At 38.0% G+C, this 17402-nt stretch overlaps 1 protein-coding gene and 1 long non-coding RNA gene across 16 annotated transcripts in view; one reads left to right on the forward strand and one right to left on the reverse strand.

Moving 5' to 3' along the window:
- The window catches only part of DPYD (dihydropyrimidine dehydrogenase), a 438624-nt gene that overhangs the window by 312667 nt on the left and 108555 nt on the right, over positions 1-17402 (reverse strand). The gene's annotated exons all lie outside the window — the stretch shown is intronic.
- On the forward strand, positions 4938-15441 carry LOC116808654 (uncharacterized). The gene is made up of 3 exons (XR_012057158.1): positions 4938-5510; positions 8405-8471; positions 13641-15441. It is a non-coding gene; the product is annotated as an uncharacterized lncRNA (long non-coding RNA).

Raw genomic sequence — 17402 nt, forward strand, 5'->3', positions numbered from 1 at the left:
CCAGTGTCTAATGTCCAGGGCCAAGGATACATTCCATCTTATATACTGGAAACAACGCCTTCATCTTGCTCTACAAATTTTTTTCCCCTACTTGTCAATAAGAATAAATGTAATCAAACATCTCTTCAACTGTCCCTTTTACCAAACCAAAACAGCAGCAAAGAAACCTGAAAATATCCCATAATAGAAGTAATTCAAATATCCCATAATAGAACTAATTCAAAGCTCCCTTTTTGAAGGAAAGTTCCAACTCTCATTCTGGAAATAATGAAAGAATAACAGTGTGGTTGTTATTTTATTAAATTATCACGTATTTGCAGATCTGATTCCAGGTGATAATGGACAGATTGCAATGGATTTTGGTTTTTAGTCTCTTAAGTATTGCTTTTCTCTTTTTCATCTTTCTTTTTTGTGAAGATATAACCATATGTACCTTTTAATTCAAAGCAGAGCTCTAGTTTATAGCACATAAAGATGTCTCTGAAGCACAAAATACTGAATCAGAGAAAGGAATGCACATCCCATCCTACAGTAGTGACATGAGTTATTTTCATAGTTGCCACAAAAGTAATAATTACACTGTAACTCAAGAGGAACAATGGTAATTTCACAGTAGCTCATGTTGTTGTTATCACCCTATATCCTGATAACTGTGAAATTAATTTGTGGCACCACTGTATGTGTCAGCTTTAAGCTGTTCCCTAGGTAACATTACGCTACCATAGAGAAGGAATGCTTGGCAGTAAAATGGGTAGCAGCAGATTGATTATACCAAAAGAATCTTCCCCGTACATAAAAATAACATGGCAATCAGAGATGATGATGAGAAAAAATCCTCCCCACTGCTTTTTTTCCTTATATTTTTTTAATATAAAAATAAATAAAGAGTTAAAGGTATTAACTGATTGTTATCCATCCACTGGAGGAAAATGAGCAAACTATCCAACTATACTTAGTGCCACTGACCCATTGTTCCCACTGCAACCAAGATGCGGTATAAAAAAGCTGGAAGTTTCCTTTCCCTTCTTGTAGTAATTTCCAATGTTAACCATCAAACTGTTATTTTAAATATAAAAGCAAATAAAGCACTAAGACATATTTAAGACAGCAACAACAGTGTAGGTTATGCTTTCAGAAATAATCCTCACTTCATCCGAGTGGTACAGTCCTTTCACCTCCAAACACTCAAAATTATTTTGCACTACTCCTGCCAAAAAGGAGTTACACACTAAATAAAAAAGACAACACTGCCACACAATGCACAGAAATAATTACAAATTTACTGGTGAAAATTCAGTGCCACAATAATTGAAGGTCTGAAAAACATTAAATTATGAAATTTAGCAAGGGAATTAATGAGTGATTCATAACAATAAACAAAATACCAAGTTTTAACTTTCCAGTCATTCTGCTTTGTATAGCAGTAGGTATGAGGCTTTGGATTAAAGAAAGATGTTATTTATTTTCATAGAACTTAGATTTCATCTTTTATTTTTAATTCAGGACTGCCTGTAGCATTCAAAATGCATACTGTAATGACTTGTTCTCTCACTGTATGTTTGTTTGTCTGCAAGGAAATAGGTGAAAAAAAAATCACAGCATGTTGCATATACTGACTCAGTGGTTCAGCTGGAGTTTTGTTACTGAAAAAGCATCACCATCTCAGTGTCAGCACTAGTCATCAAAGCAAAGCAAGGTGTTGAACAGATACTCTGATCGTGGATATCCAGGGACAAGCATGTTTTGTCACTCTGTGGTTTTGATCTTTATCTTTGACTGATCCTCTTTTTGTTATTGCTGTCCCCAAAACCCCTGACAGGTGATGTTCAAATGTGGGGAGGGGGCTTGGTTTGGGTTTGTTTTTTTTTTTTTACAATCCTAAATAGAGCTTTCAAAGCTATGAAAGCAGCTGTAAGAGCCTAAAACCAGCTTGGACAATCCCAAACGTGTATTCTTCATTAAATATTGGCACTTACTATGCCAAATTATGTCACTACTGAGAGGAAAATTTTGACCACCCCATACTTAATTATTCATCAGAAAGGCACTCTGATCATTATCACTATTGACCCAGGAATTCATTCTATATCCTTTGCCAAATCAGCATGTACCCTCGTCCACTCAACACGCTCTTCTTTCACTCCCCACTGCGTGAGGCAATCCTCATGCACAAGGACCCTTAAATGCTGACAACATCCACAACACACATTTGTAGGCAGCAAGCTCACCATATTAACTGCATGGAGAATTTGTTGGTGCTCTTGATGCTAGTAGGAATTATTATGGGATATCAGTAGTGATCAATCCTCAATTTCAGCCCTGTTAATTGTCTGCAGTTTGCTTTGCTGGACCTGTTCAGGTCTTCAAGCTCAGCTAGCTCAGTAATTTTTTTTTTTTTCCCCCAAACCTGATACTATTTCTGCCTGCAGGAGCATGGGCCAAGGCTGATGGTTGGCTGATTAACCCCTGCGTATCTCCTCTGTTCTTTATTTTTTTTTAGGCACTTTTCACATGTCAGCGTTGAAACAACTCCCACCAGCTGGAACAAACACACCCTCTGGAACAACAAATACTGCCAATGACAACGAACTGTTCACTGGCTAGATCAATGCTGCCAAAGGCATTCAGAAATGCTTCAAGAAAGGTGTATGCATGTATGTAACTAAAGACTTTCGGAAAGCTTTAAACACTAGTAGTAATTATTATCTTTATTGTATGCCCAAACTTACTACCACAGAGAAAATGTGAGCAAGAGGTGTCAGATACCCTTCTAAGAATGCTGACTGAAAAATGAGGACTGGGGATTAAAAAAAAAAAAAATAAAAAAGCCTGAGATGGAGGAATTTTACTTTTATAATCATAAAATCAAACCAGGTGCAGTACAGCTGGTATTTTTACCTATGATAGCATTCAATAGCCTGTTTGGAACTAACTGATGAACTCTGATCTCTCTGTGGTTCACAAAAAGAAAACCCAATACTGTTTTTAGTATGCACTGACACCCTCTGTTCCAAGACTTTTAGTGAGGCTAAAGAATAACTCCTTAACCGTGAACTATTTGCTAATGCACCATAAGCAGTGGCTGCTCCTCACCACATTTGAAACATGAAAAGATATACCACAAAACTGTTTATAAAGCCACTGCCATGGTATTTTAAATGAATATATTTTGCTGAGGACTGTTCAAAGCTTTAAAGACTATCAGTGTACCTTTAAGACAGTCGCAGTGGGTTGACACCACAGTGCAACAGTGATATTTACTGACTTGGGGAATGGCTTTAAAGCAATGTGAAAACTAGTGAAGAATAAGACAAACTGCAAAAATTCTGATTCCTATCCAACCCCCAGGTCTCTACAGCAAAATGACTACCAAAAAAGATGCCTCGACAGTTCTGGTTTCTCCCAGCTGCCAAATGGCTGATACATTATTACTTTCTACACTTCAAAAAGAAAGGAGACATTCTGTTGCTATCTTGCATATATTTTCAGTTAAGATTTTTGTTTTAGATATATTCTTCCTCAAAAAATAGGACATTTTTGGAGAAACAATGTACATAATTTGAACTAATTAATGGAGTACTTCTTTCTGATTTCAGAAGATAGAGCAGGATTTTTTTAAAAGGGTGTACATGCTCTCTAACCAGACAGAAATTGCATTTGATTACTAAAACTACAATGCCGTAAATGTAGCACCTACAGAGAAACTTTTTCAAATATCTCTAGAATACCATAATATCCCAAAATTAAAATGTAAAATCCTTGCAGCGAAATGACATCAAATACATTTCACATGACAATTGTCACATACATTCAGTGAGAGTTATTAGCTGGTACATGAAGTCTTGGAATAATTTCTTTTGCACTTCCATCCAACTGTAAGCTTGACGCATTACCTTGGAAGAATGCCACATTTCCCGCTGTGCTAAACTTACTGAAACAAATAGGAAAGCAGCATTGCTGTGTTACATCCCTGCTTTACTATTGTGTAATTGGACCACACTACAGGAACAGCACTTTATATTACAAACATTGAGTTACCATTATCAACTTGTGGCTTCGTGCTCCCAGCACAAAAGCAATGAATTATTGTTTTACATCAAGAATTAAATGAGTATGATAGAAGAGAAAATATTAAGAGAATTTACATTTTAAGGCTCTGTTTTCATTTTTAGTTTTAAAACACAATAAATTTTATGTATTATGACATTGTTATACTAGCAGTAGAAAGAGTAGTTAGCACTGCCAATAGCAAGAAGATTACTCAGACCTTTCCAAATTAGAGGTAAAGTCTTCATTCACCCAATGTACCCAAATAGAATAAAAGAATACAACTTGATCATAGAAGCGGGGAGTTTTACACTTACTGAAACAGATCTATTTCAACTAAGAAAAAGGGAAAAAAAAACATTCTGTATAGCCCCTGCTGGTTAAATGCCTCCCTGTAGTATAAAAGGAAAATCAGGGATTTCATCTGCAATTGGGTGAAGAGTGGGTCTCTATCCTCTGAGGTGATAACCAGCCTTTCCCTATGATTCTGCCTACAGAAGGATATGTCCCTAGAATGGCTACATCACTAATTGCAGAAGATACCTGAAAATGACTGTGTCTATGAGCAGTGTGGCCCTAAAGCAAAGGGTTTCTACAACAAAACAACCAGTGTTAAATCTGACATAACACTTCCTGAAAAATGCTTATTTCAGCTCACTTCTAACCTAGTCCTGTAGGCTTGAGGAAACGCCATGGACATGTGTGTCCCCCAGCCTCCCTGTGCCAGCTCCCTGTGCCAGCCGTGCCAGGGCCAGCATGGAAGCTCACCTGCCTCCAGGGGAGCATTCCTGCCTGGCACTCACACAGCTGGTACCGGCAGCCAGGAGGTGACACGGAGCACCTTACAGGCAGGCCATGACTGAACAAATGGCTCCACACAGGAGCCATCGGTGCTCCTCTACCTACCCAGGGAGAAGCCATGCCACACTCTGCTCGTTGTGCAGCTGCATCTCAGCACAGGCTGAAAGATGCACTCAAGAAACATCTTCTGTTCAGACTACTGCAGCCACACGGCCAGCGGCTCCCAGCCGTGCTGCCACAGCTCTCTTCAGTGGAACACGCTCAGTGGAGCCAGAATCTCTTGTAAATATAGAACCATTCACGTTAAAGTATTTTTAAACAGCTCCGTATAGTTCTTTAATCACAAGAAGAACAATTTCCACCCCAATTAAATATTTAATCTGAGAAGCCACAAGGGAATATCCTTCAGGACAGAAGAGGGTTAACAGCACCAGCAGTTGCCATGCAAGTAAATTTGCAAAGGGAAGACTGAGGGGTGGATACTGTGAGGCACAGATCAACATGTAACAGCCAGCCATGAGACAAGCAAGCCACTGTAGCTCCCAGGGAACAGAAACTGCTCTGCATGTGCTCAAGTGCATCCTCTCTTCATTAGAAATACACAGATAAGCAAGAAGAGGCATTAGGAAAGCCACTTTTGCTCAATCAGGAAGATATATCAGGTACGATAAAGGGAAAAATTATTTTATAATTTTTTTTTCTATTTTAAAACACTCCTCAGAGAGTGTTTTCTTGTCTTTTTGGTAATACTGTCAGATGTAAATTTTAAAATATTTTTCTTCATTTGACACATAAACAGTAACAAAGGAAATGCTTGGTTAATACTAATTAATGACCAGAAATGTGGAAAAATCTTCAATAGGCAAAATAGTATTAAGAAAAGTATTTGTGGCATTAATCAGTACCATGAAACACTACTATTTGATAGTAGTAATAAATGTAATAGTCTTTATAAAGATAGCAGCCGTAATGACTTTATTAAATTTAAAAAGTACTATATATAGTAATAGCAATCCCTAATTTTTAATGTGGCAATAGTAGAAATATTAAATCCTCTTAAAAATAGGACTTTAAAAAGTAGTCCTATTATTTTAAAATAATTTATTTGTTTTAAAAGATTATTGTATTGTAATGATATCAGATTATAAGTCAAGTCTTGTAAGCATTCTGATGGAAATCACATTATAATTATTTCCATTACATTCCATTCCATGTAGAGATCAACTATTAAAATTCATTTGAATGGGTGCAATTCTATGGTAATATTTAGAACAGTTCAGGACTTATTTTACAGAAAAGACCTTTTTTTCTTTTTCTTCCTGGAGACAAAAAACCCCCCAAAACAAAACAACCAACAAATCACAAAAACCACAAATCACCTTAATTTTTGGCATTGGACCAAACCAGAACTAAATGCTGAACAACCTATATACACTACATACATACAAATTGAAGCCTTCTACAAATGCCTGCTCCACAGAGAACCTTGCCACTGCCAGTACTGTGTGCACCTTACAAAGCACACCCCAGATATGCAGTCCCGGGCATTCAAGATGGCAGGAGATGTTATCAAGAATAGTTTGTTCCTTTATTCTCTACGACAACTCTTATGTTTGTCTCACTCTGTAAGCAGCTTCTTTGTACAAATTGTTGCCCGAGATCCTCAGCTCTAGATGCCTTGAGATTTAGTAGCCTTGCCTTAGGCACTAGCAGTGAAAGCTTCTGGATGGTGTCGTGAAAAATCTAAAGTGGTCTGGGGCTTAAATGGCTGCCCATCAACTTTTCAACAGCAAGCTCCAATGAAACAGATTCCTATGTAAAGTAGGAATCTTTGTTCTGAAGAAGTAAGGATGGGAAACTCTTTCTGTTATATTTCATATTCAATTAGTTAAATGTACGGTACTGATTCCAGCGTATCTTAACAACTGTCTCACTGAAAAAAGTCCAATACATTTTACAGTCTTACTTTCAATAAACAAGTTGATTCCATCAGAATATTAAATTTAGATAATCTTTTCTTGGTCTCCCAAACAGCCTCAAGTAAATAAACAGGATTTAAATTCAGAAGTCTACAGGGGAAGGACAGATTAATTTTGATGGAAGGTAAATATCTTAGGGCACAGCTGGACCCAGAGTTTAATCTCTGAAACACCCTCACCCCAACATACAAAACACTTCTAGGAAAATGGATGTTTGCTCTTACATCCAAAAACTGCAGCAGCCAGTATAATATAAAGCTAGAACTCTTAAGAGACAGCAAAAAAAGTAAAGTAGCAGTAGCTAATAATAGTCATTATAACCAAGGGGTTCTAAACAGATGTCATGGTTTAACCCCAGCCAGCAACTAAGCCTCACCAAGCCACTCATTCACATCCTCCTGATGGAATGAGGAAGAGAATCAGAATGGTAGAAGTGAAACTTTATGGGTTGAGATAAAAGCAGTTTAGTCAGTTGGGGTCAGCTGGCCTGGCTGTGTCCCCTCCCAACTCCTTTTGCACTCCCAGCATCCTTGCAGAGGGGTAGAGTAAGGAACAGGAAAGGTTTGACTCTGTCCAAGTGCTGCTCAGAATTAGCTAAAACATCCCTGTGTTATCAACACTGTTTTCAGCACAAATCCAAAATACAGCCCCAGAGCAGCTGCTGTGAAGAAAGCAAACTGTACCCCACCCAAATCAGCACACCACCATAATCAGAAAAGATAATGATTACCTGGCAACAATGAACATACAGTGGAAGGACACACTACCTAATAATGCAATTTCCAATGAAGATTGTATTTTTTCCTCAAACCCTTAGGTTTGCTTTGTATGCTGAACTCCGAAGAGAATGTGCTCAAAGACACTCATGGCAACAGAAAGTCCGGGAACAACACAAAGGAGGAAAAAGGATTACACTTTTTCAAGCTTTTGAGAACTACAGTGAATGTCTCAAAAGAAATAAGTGCAGATCTATGTAAAACAGCATCTTTAAAGACAGACTGGTTTCTGACTGTAGACAAAACTGTAGGAAATGGCCTTTGTTAAATACATGTGGAATGTGGTACTCTCAGTAGGCTGGCTACAGATTGAACAAATGACTTCTAAATAGAACAGCATGAGCTTCAACATCTTCCACTAAAACATCTGACTTCTTTGCCAAAGATGCAACACACTCAGCTTCTGTAAACATCCCCAACTTGCAGTATTGGTTTAAAATGATAAAATGCAACCTTCTACCTAAACAATCCAAAACCCTGCAACATAAAATCAAGCATAAATAATCTACAAAAAGCCATGGCTCATAGCAAAACCACCAGAAAAATTTCTTCACTCATAACTGCATTTTTTTTAAAAATTTATATGTCACGAACCAAAACCTTTTTGAAATGTATAAACTGCTAGTCCATATTGTACACATTGTCTCTTTGGCAATCCAGAACACATTTTCCTGAACGCTTGTGGTAGCAAAGAACACATTTCAGAAATATTTTCAAACTTCACATTTTAAAAAACAACAAAGAGGGAACCCATGGAGTGAACTCCAAATTCTGTAGTGTAATTTTCTACTGTGTTTGCAGGAGTGGCTGTTAGTCACTGAAAAGTACGATGCTGCACCCCCTGCACGCCACCTTTGGAGTCTTTGTGGTAAGCCATCTGTCACAGTGGTTTTCAAAATCTCTTTCACTACCAACATCAGACAACATCTCCTGCAGTTTGTTAAAAACCAAATTTTGACTATTATCCAATTCTTTTCTTTAAATCATAAAACTAAATTGTTCAAAACCAAAAGCAGGCTCTCCTTAGTGGAAGTGACACAAAGTAGGTGTTTTTTTCCTCTCCCCTCTGAAATATTTCTTAGGAATACTACAGACAAATACAGAAACAATGTATTTACCATACTCAGAACAGACCAAAGCATATTTTGGTCACAGTAATACATATAAAAGAGCATATGAGAAACATACAAGAGTTTATTAAAAATGTTCATATAAGGCGTTTTCTAAAGCACATTTCAGTATATCAACAAAAGGAGCAATTATAATTTAGTTTCCAAATCTGTTAATATTATTTATTTTGCTATTTTGCTCACAATGCTTTTTTTCTATATCCATGTATGGGTTTTATACACTATGGGGCATAATTCAAACCTCTGATGTAAAGTAACTGCAAATCTACATTGCCAATTGGAATAGCAAAAAAAAAAAAAAGAAAAAAGAGTATTGTTTCATATTTGCCATTCAGAAACATCATGAGTGAAAGTTGTATTCATCAGTTTATCCTGGCTACGTGACTAAAGGAGCATTCAAAGGAAAACAATCTAACTTATCTTGATCTCTTCGCCTGTAACATCTAAATAAACCAGCCTGTCACTGGACCAAAAAAATTATATAATTCATAAATTAAAAATAAGAAATTAAATACAATACTTTGAACAAGGGATGTGCAGCAATCAGCTGAAAAACTTGGAAATTCATTTCAGTCTTAAAATTTTTGGGAAAGTATTATGAAGCTGATATTCAACAGAACAGTCTATCACAATAGAGCCCAAAACAAGGTACTTTATAATTTTCTTGATTTATACTTGAAAAAAATATATAAGGCAATGCAGTTACATTCTTTAGTGCAAAAATTAAGCATTATCACTAGTTTCACAAATTTTTCAGTGAGTGACACATATCAGAACCTTTTTCTTTTTAATTGCAAAATGAATGATGAAGTTAATTCTCCATAGAAATAACAAAGACAATGCTAGTTCTAATAATTATCCCAAAAATAATTACATTAATGTAATGGGTTCCTATATATGCTTGGTGTTAGAGCTCTGCAGCATCTATCTATAGACAGAAATTATTCCACCGTGGCCAGATCTGAGCAATTCATCTCAGGCTTACAAAGGGTGGCTAGTGGGTGACTCAGAAGTTAGTTAGCCACCAAAGAGCATGGTAAAATTGCATGGGCACAGCTTAACAGTGCCTTGTTAATGCCACTAAACAGCTTCTAGCACATAAGCAGCTTGGTTAGTCATAGCTATCCTTATCCAGGGCAGCCTTGCACTGCAAAAGCATACGGCTAATGCTTCGTCAGTGCAAGTGATGTTGGCAATCTGTTTGATCTGTAATGTAAACTAAGAATGATAGTGAAGTTGTGATTTCAAAATGGCACTCAAAATTAAACTCATATTAGCCACATGGGTTTTCATAATGGAAGTACTATTAAAAGTTCTCAAGTGTTTTAACATTCTACGTGCATTTCTATGCAATACCAAACATGACTAGAAACAAGAGCATTTTGCAGCATCTCCTCATCTCCATAAGCCATTAATAATATGGTGAATTTATAAAATTGTGAAGATGCATATATAGAAAATAAATTCCAAGGGGAGCAAGTTAAATATTCCCTAAACTCCACAGCTGTATGGGATTTTTTTTGTGGGGTTTTTTGGGTGGGGTTTTTTTGGTTGCTTTTTTGCTTTTTGTTTTCACTCTGAGAACACCTCTGCAACTAATTTTTTTAGGGAATATCTCTAAGCCAAATGCACTCTAAATAAGGGTCTGAATCAATAATCTGGTCAGTAGCTTACCTAATTAATATGTCCTCCATGGTAAAGGGCGTTTGCTTCCTGATGCTGAGATAGATGTATCAGAGGAACATGAGCAGGTCACCCAAGATGCAAAGTGTTGTTGCAGTTTGGAAGCAGCACAACATTTTTGTTAAATACATAAGAAGCAGTCACTTGCTTTCCCCAAAAAGCATGCCCAAAGCACCATTCAAGTGATTGCACTGGAGATAAATGTAAATATAGAAAAAAGTAGAAGAGAAACTTGGACTTACTCCCTCAGTACCAAATAAATACATTAACACAATGATGCTATGAAAGTAGCCACTAGACTTAAGTTTGGATAACATCCCTGAGATCACTAAGGCCAACCTTTGACCAAACACCACCTTGTCAACTGAACCACAGCACTAAGTGCCACATCCAGTTGTTTCTTAAAACACTTCCAGGGACAGTGACTCCACCACCTCCCTGAGCATCCTGTTCTAATGCTTACAACCCTTTCAGTGATAAAAATTCCTGCTGATGTCCAGCCTGAACCCTCCCTGGCACAGCTTGAGGCCATGCCCTCTTGTGCTGTCTCTGTCTGCCTGGGAGAAGAGGCCGACCCCATCTTGCTAAACCCTCCTTGTGGGCAGTTGTAGAGAACGGCAGATTCTCCCCTGAGCCGCCTCCTGCCCAGACTGAGCCCAGCTGCCTCAGCCGCTCCTCACTGGCCTCGCTCTCCAGCCCTTCCCCAGCTCCGCTGCCCCTCCCCGGCCTGGCTGCAGCCCCTCAGTGTCTGCCCTGAGGTGATGGGCCCAGAGCTGGGCACAGCTCTCCTGGTGTGGCCTCAGCAGTGCCGAGTCCAGGGGCACAATCACTGCCCTGCTCCTGCTGCCCACACTGCTCCTGATACAGCCACCACGGCCCTGGCCTTCCTGGCGCCCTGGGCACACGCTGGCTCATGTTCAGCTACTGCCAACCAGCGCCTCAGGTCCTTTTCCACTGTGCAGCTTTCCAGACACTCTTCCCAAGCCAGCAGGACCGCAGGGGTTGTTGCGACCCAAGTGCAGGATCCGTCACTCCCTGATAGTGAACCTCACTCCATTGACCTCAGCTCACCAATCCAGCCTGGCCAGATCCCTCTGCAGAGCCTTCCTGTCCTCCAGCAGATCAATGCTCCCATCCAACCCAGGAGTCTTTTGCAAATTTACTGGGGGTGCACTTTATCCCCTTGACCAGATCATCTATAAAGATATCCACCTGCCTGCTGGATGCAGCAGCATTCCCCAATGCTCTGGGCCCGGCTGTGCAGCCAGTTTTTAACCCACCAAAGGGTGCATCTGTCCAAGCCATGGGCTGCCAGCTTTGCCAGGAGAATGCTGTAAAGTATTGAAGGCTTTACTGAAGTACAGAACTTTGGAATACTGGAATTCACTTCAAAGGCTTCCACCTCCCCAGAAGGATTTCTTTGAACAAGCTCTGGGACTTGAATCAGGAAACTCAGAAGCCTTTACTGCTCTTAATTCACCTTCCCTTTCTATCTACCTGAGATTGGTCCTATCTCTCAGAACAGTTTAAGAACAATACAGGAAACAAAAAACACATTTAACATGACATTTTCATTGTCCTTATCCCTTATTCTTCATGTCTATGTTTCTCTAAGTTTAGAGCTCTATGATGCTTTTTAAAATGGGAAAACCAAGTTGCCTGACTCAAAACCTAAATATGAACCCACATTTGCCAGATCCCAGGCCAAAGCCCTAACAAATTGGTTACTACATATTTTGTAGTTTACACTGCAGACTTGTTTTGTTTGTGTTGAAATTTCCAGCTTTTACTCTGCAAACTAATGAATACTTGTGAAACCTTGGAGCTTCTTACACTGCAATTTTCTTGGGTTTTGCCCAGTCATAGAAACTATTTGTCAAATACATCTGAGAGTCTAGACCATATTAAAGAAGCCTGATTATTACTAACCCCAGCTTGCACAGTTGTCAAGACAACAGTGAATATCATCATTAACAGAAACTGTTTCTAGCAAGCTGGAAATCACAGTTGAAGCTTCACTCCCTTGTTAATATTATCTAAAACCATATGCAAATATATGAATGCAAAAGAAAATTCTAAATGAACTTTGGTATCTTTTATACTGATTTAAACAGATAAGCAAACTTTCCCATTTCAAAGTACAAATGATTATGTTTCAATTTTCCTTTAATAACAAGAAGACTACACAAAAATACTCAGCTTTAATTTTGACTTGCAAAGCTTTCACACATACTCAGTGTTCACAAGACAGACCATCTCCATATCCGCCTACAAGTAGGACCCATTTACGTATTAACACCTCACCAGCCTTGCTGATTGCTCACTGCCTTAACCCACCATGGTGGCTTACCAATTCACTTGGTAAGTAAGCAATTGCAACACTAGACTCAGAAAAAGTTTGGTTTGAAATGCTATGGCTTCATTTGTCTGACACCAGGCTCATGAAATGTACACTAGACACAGGTCCAAAACACACAGTAACATATATACAGTGTTCAAAAGCACTCTACCACCGAGTGGTGACACTCCAAAGGGTTGGGTTGCTGTTGATAGTTTGGAGGAATAGGCCTACAGAAACCACATTAAAAACAAACAAACAAAAACCAACCAAACCAACCCACCATGAAATCCTGCCCCTGGGGAGGAACAACCCCAGGCACCAGTACGGGCTGCAAACAACCAGCTGGAAATCAGCTTTGCAGGAAAGGCCTGGGGGTCCTGAAGGACAAGATGAACCATGAGCCACTCCTTGCAGCAAAGGCCAGCAGCACCTGGGGCTGTGTCAGGTACAGCATTACTTGCAGGTTGAGAGTGGAGATTCTTCTCTGCTGCCCAGTTCTGCTCTGGAGTGCTGCATCCTGTGCGGGGTCCCCCAGGCCAAGGGAAACAGGGATGTACAGGAGGGAGCCCAGCAAAGGGGCACTGAGGTGATGAAGGGACTGGAGTGTCTGTCACACGAGGTGAGACTGACGGACCTGGAGACACGTAGAGCAGAGCAGGCTCGGGGGGAAATCTTATCAAAATGTATAAATATCTGATGGGAGGAAATAAAGACAACAGAGCCGGATTGTGCTTAGCAATTGTCCTCAGCAAAAGGGCAAAAAAACAGGCAAAAGCTGAAGTGGAATTCTGTTGGGGGAAAAAAAAAAAAAAGCTGGGGGGGAAGGTGTTGGCAGCTTTTTCTTTGAGTTTTGCTGTTGTTTAATGTGAGGATATTTGCCTAGACAGTCCGTGAAACATCCATCCTGGAAGATATGAAAAAACTTTGTTGGACACAGCCCTCAGCAACCTGCTCTGCTTGACCCTGCTCTAAGCTAGAAAGATGGTCCAGATCAATGATCTCCAAAGCAGACTATGCATAAGACAAGCCATATCAATGTGGGAAGAAAATATTTTCTGTGCAATAAATAAATTATTTTTTAAAAAAATTAAGTAGACTTGTATTTCATCTTTATCGTCTTTTTTTTAAAAAAAAATCCATTCTGGTGTGGTTTTTTAATAATGCATGTAAAATATTAGTATAGTGACAATACATGTATAAATATACAAATAGAGGGGATGTATGTTCAAAAATATTTTGCTGGTATGCAATCAATAAAATGCAGAGACCACATGTTTAGATCATCTTCAGTCTCCCAGTTTCATCAATTCTGATTATCTCTCTTGATGATAACAATGAATGCCTGTACACAGAATGAACACATTCAGCAGGAAGAGAATTCCTGCCAGCTGATGTCTGCTGCTTTTTGAAATTTGCCCTTTTTAAACCAAAGAACTCATTAAACCTTATTTTAGTAATTTATTAATATCTAATTTGATATTAATAACTGAGTTTGTATTTCTGCCACACTTCTCAAAGTTACCTTATAATTTAATGGTGCAGGGCTATCGTTATTGTTTGCTTAAGTTTAAGACTCCTCAAGGCTAGTCTACCCTACTTTCCTAGAGGAATGCTTACTGTAGCAGTCCACATCCTGGTTTCACCACCTATGAAAAGCCTACCAGTGTCAGCACTCAGCTACACCACTTCCTGCTCCTCAAATATTTATCCCCTCATAGCAAAAAAAACAGTCCAAAAAAGGTCCTTTAAAATTCTAGATGAAACTTTACTCATGATTCAGATCCAGATTTTTCTTAGTGATTATATATTAAAAACAAATTGAGCTTTGTTTAACAAAATAGCAATCCTTTTACTTAAACAACCTGGTATTATAGGTATGTAGCTATTTTTTTCTGCCAAGTTACTACATAAAATATCCAATTAATTTATCATATACACATTAAAGGTAAGCAAGCAATAGTTTGTCCATTTATAAGCTCCAATTCAAAAAACTAATGGATTTTTATTGTTTACTTCAGCTTTGCAGCTGCATTAAAATATAGTAATAAATAAAACATTTGGAGTACATTAACCAAATAAGCAAAACATTAACTGAATTGAATTCTTTATGGATTTTATGTGCAATCACAAGTAAATAAAATTCTTAGACTACCACTCTATATACTGAATAATGGCAAACTACTATCAGCTCATTATCTCATTCAAAATCTAAAATAAGTGTAAAGAAGAAGTAGAGAAAGTTCATGGGCTTTGTCATAATTTCAAAACACTTCAGAAAGTTTATTTTGCATATGTCTATATACATAAACATTAAAGATAATTTTCATGTAGTCCTCAATTTGAATACTGAAGAGCTGGAAACAGAACAAGACCCTTCTTGGATATTAGTATTTGTTTATGCAGAGCACAGTGATACTCGTAGACTAGAAGTGTATGAAACCCATATTAAATTGGCCATTTTTCTCAAAGATGAAATTAAAATGGAAGGTCTCGTTCCAAACAGGAGCACTGGGAAAAAGTGTTCATTGTCTTTCTCATCTGGCAGACCAGTAGTACCACTCTGGGAAATCAGAGAGGATTTGGGCAGACTGCCCACTCAACTTAAGGCTCATCTGAGATCCACATATATCCACTTAGCTATCCAACTAGGATTTTTTTGTTGCTGCTGCTTTCATGCCCACATGATTTTAGTGCTTTTGTGCAATGTGCAACCCTCTCCACGAGCTTCCCTTACCCAAAGGAGGCAGGTACCTCATAATACTGAGGTCAGCAAATCTATGTCCTCCAATGCCTGGTCCAATGTCCACTCTTGTTATGGAAAGGAAAAGTGAACTTGACTCTGTAGACATGTACCATCTTAATTACACATGTACAAATAATCCTGGGATCCAAACAGAAAAATGCAGCCACTCATAAACAAGGTGACTACACAGCAGTTGAAAGAACCATACAACCTAAAACAAGTGTATTTTACACATATTTAGAAATATATGTACACCTACATGCAGATACCTTTCTAAATTAACATTTTGCACCTTTCATGGAGCACTTGAGTATTATAAAAACACACAGCAGTATAAATTTAGTAAGTCAGGTATTTTCTTTATCTTAAAATAAAAAAACAACTCGGGAAACAACCAACCATATAATACTGACTGCAATTAAGCGAATTCCAGCACCGCACAATATCTGTCACTCTTTACAATCAATAACTATTTCTCAGAATGGCTTGAACAATAGCAAAAATAGCCAGGATACAAATTTATGAGATAGTAAAGTGCTTTTGCACAGCAAAGAACCACAAGAATCTTCTAAACAGGCTTTGTAACAGAAACATGACCTTTGAAATGCCAAAGCTCCCCCTGCTATTTAATGTTGATCACCAAAGAGCTGTCAGCTCCCAAGTTTTTAAAACATTATCCCTGCTGAGTCATGTATTGCAAAACGTCACAAACATGAACACTGCTACAGGACAGCAGGAACTTGAAATCCAATTTGTTACAAATACTAAAGGTAGCTTTTTCATTTGCCAAAAAGTCCCCTAATCTTTATTTTAAATCACTTTCCATTTACTGACACTACATGCAAGATTTACGTACACAGATGACTGACCACACTGGGAGAAAACCCTAAACATATGAAGCAACACAAGCATAAAGCAAAAATCACTATTAGAAAGGTGAATGCCATTATTTTTACAGTTATTTGCAGCACTGGTAGTTGAAATGTTCAGCATACTTGTAGGTAAGAATACCTTTTCAAAAAGTCAGCGTACGTGAGACGAGCATCGTGAACGTAAGCCATGCAAATCAAGTCATTCACACACATCAATCAATTTAAATGGATAACGGACACAGTCAAAGCAAATAGGTGTATTTATTTTTTTCAAGTAGATTCTTAGGGGGATTGTTGTTGTTTTTACTTTTTATTGTACTGCTTCAAGTGTAAGAAGTTACCCTGGTATCAGGCAAATGAGATGAAGTACTATGCTTGCATCATTACATTTTACTATCCAATTTCAAAACCTTTAAAAGTGAAGCTTATATAATTTTCTGATTCACAGATAATACTATAAATAACATCTTCCTGATTATTCAGTAAGTTACTTTAGAAAAACTGTCTTCAATTCTACCACCTTTCTGCATAGTAATCACTCCCTTTTCCAGGCACTATATCTGGCAGGACTTTGGAGTCCTGTACCAGATACTCTGCAGTGGAAATAAAGATGGCAGAAAATTCATCTTCTGATTAATTTTAACCTCCTCTAATTAAGTATTAAGTGCAACAATATGATGATATTAAACAAAAATATACATCTCTACAACACATAAAGGACCAGACAGATTCTTACATTCCATTATAAAAAAAAAAATCACATAATTTTGGTGATAAAATCAGAGTACACACAAACTACATACATAAAAATCAAAATCAATTTAAAGCAAATACAGGTTTGTTCAGACACCATTGTACAATTGCTTTAACACTTATAGAATTTAGATGAACAATATTTTCATTCACTCACAGTTTAGTATAAATATAAAGCAAGGCACCCCTTAAGCATTTTAAATAACAAATTAAACATTTACATTTTTTACTGTGCAGTCAGGCTTAACATTTATGCAGCTTCAAAACCAAAGTACAG

This window comes from Taeniopygia guttata, chromosome 8, assembly GCF_048771995.1.
Source record: "Taeniopygia guttata chromosome 8, bTaeGut7.mat, whole genome shotgun sequence".
Classification (NCBI taxonomy): Eukaryota; Metazoa; Chordata; class Aves; order Passeriformes; family Estrildidae; genus Taeniopygia; species Taeniopygia guttata.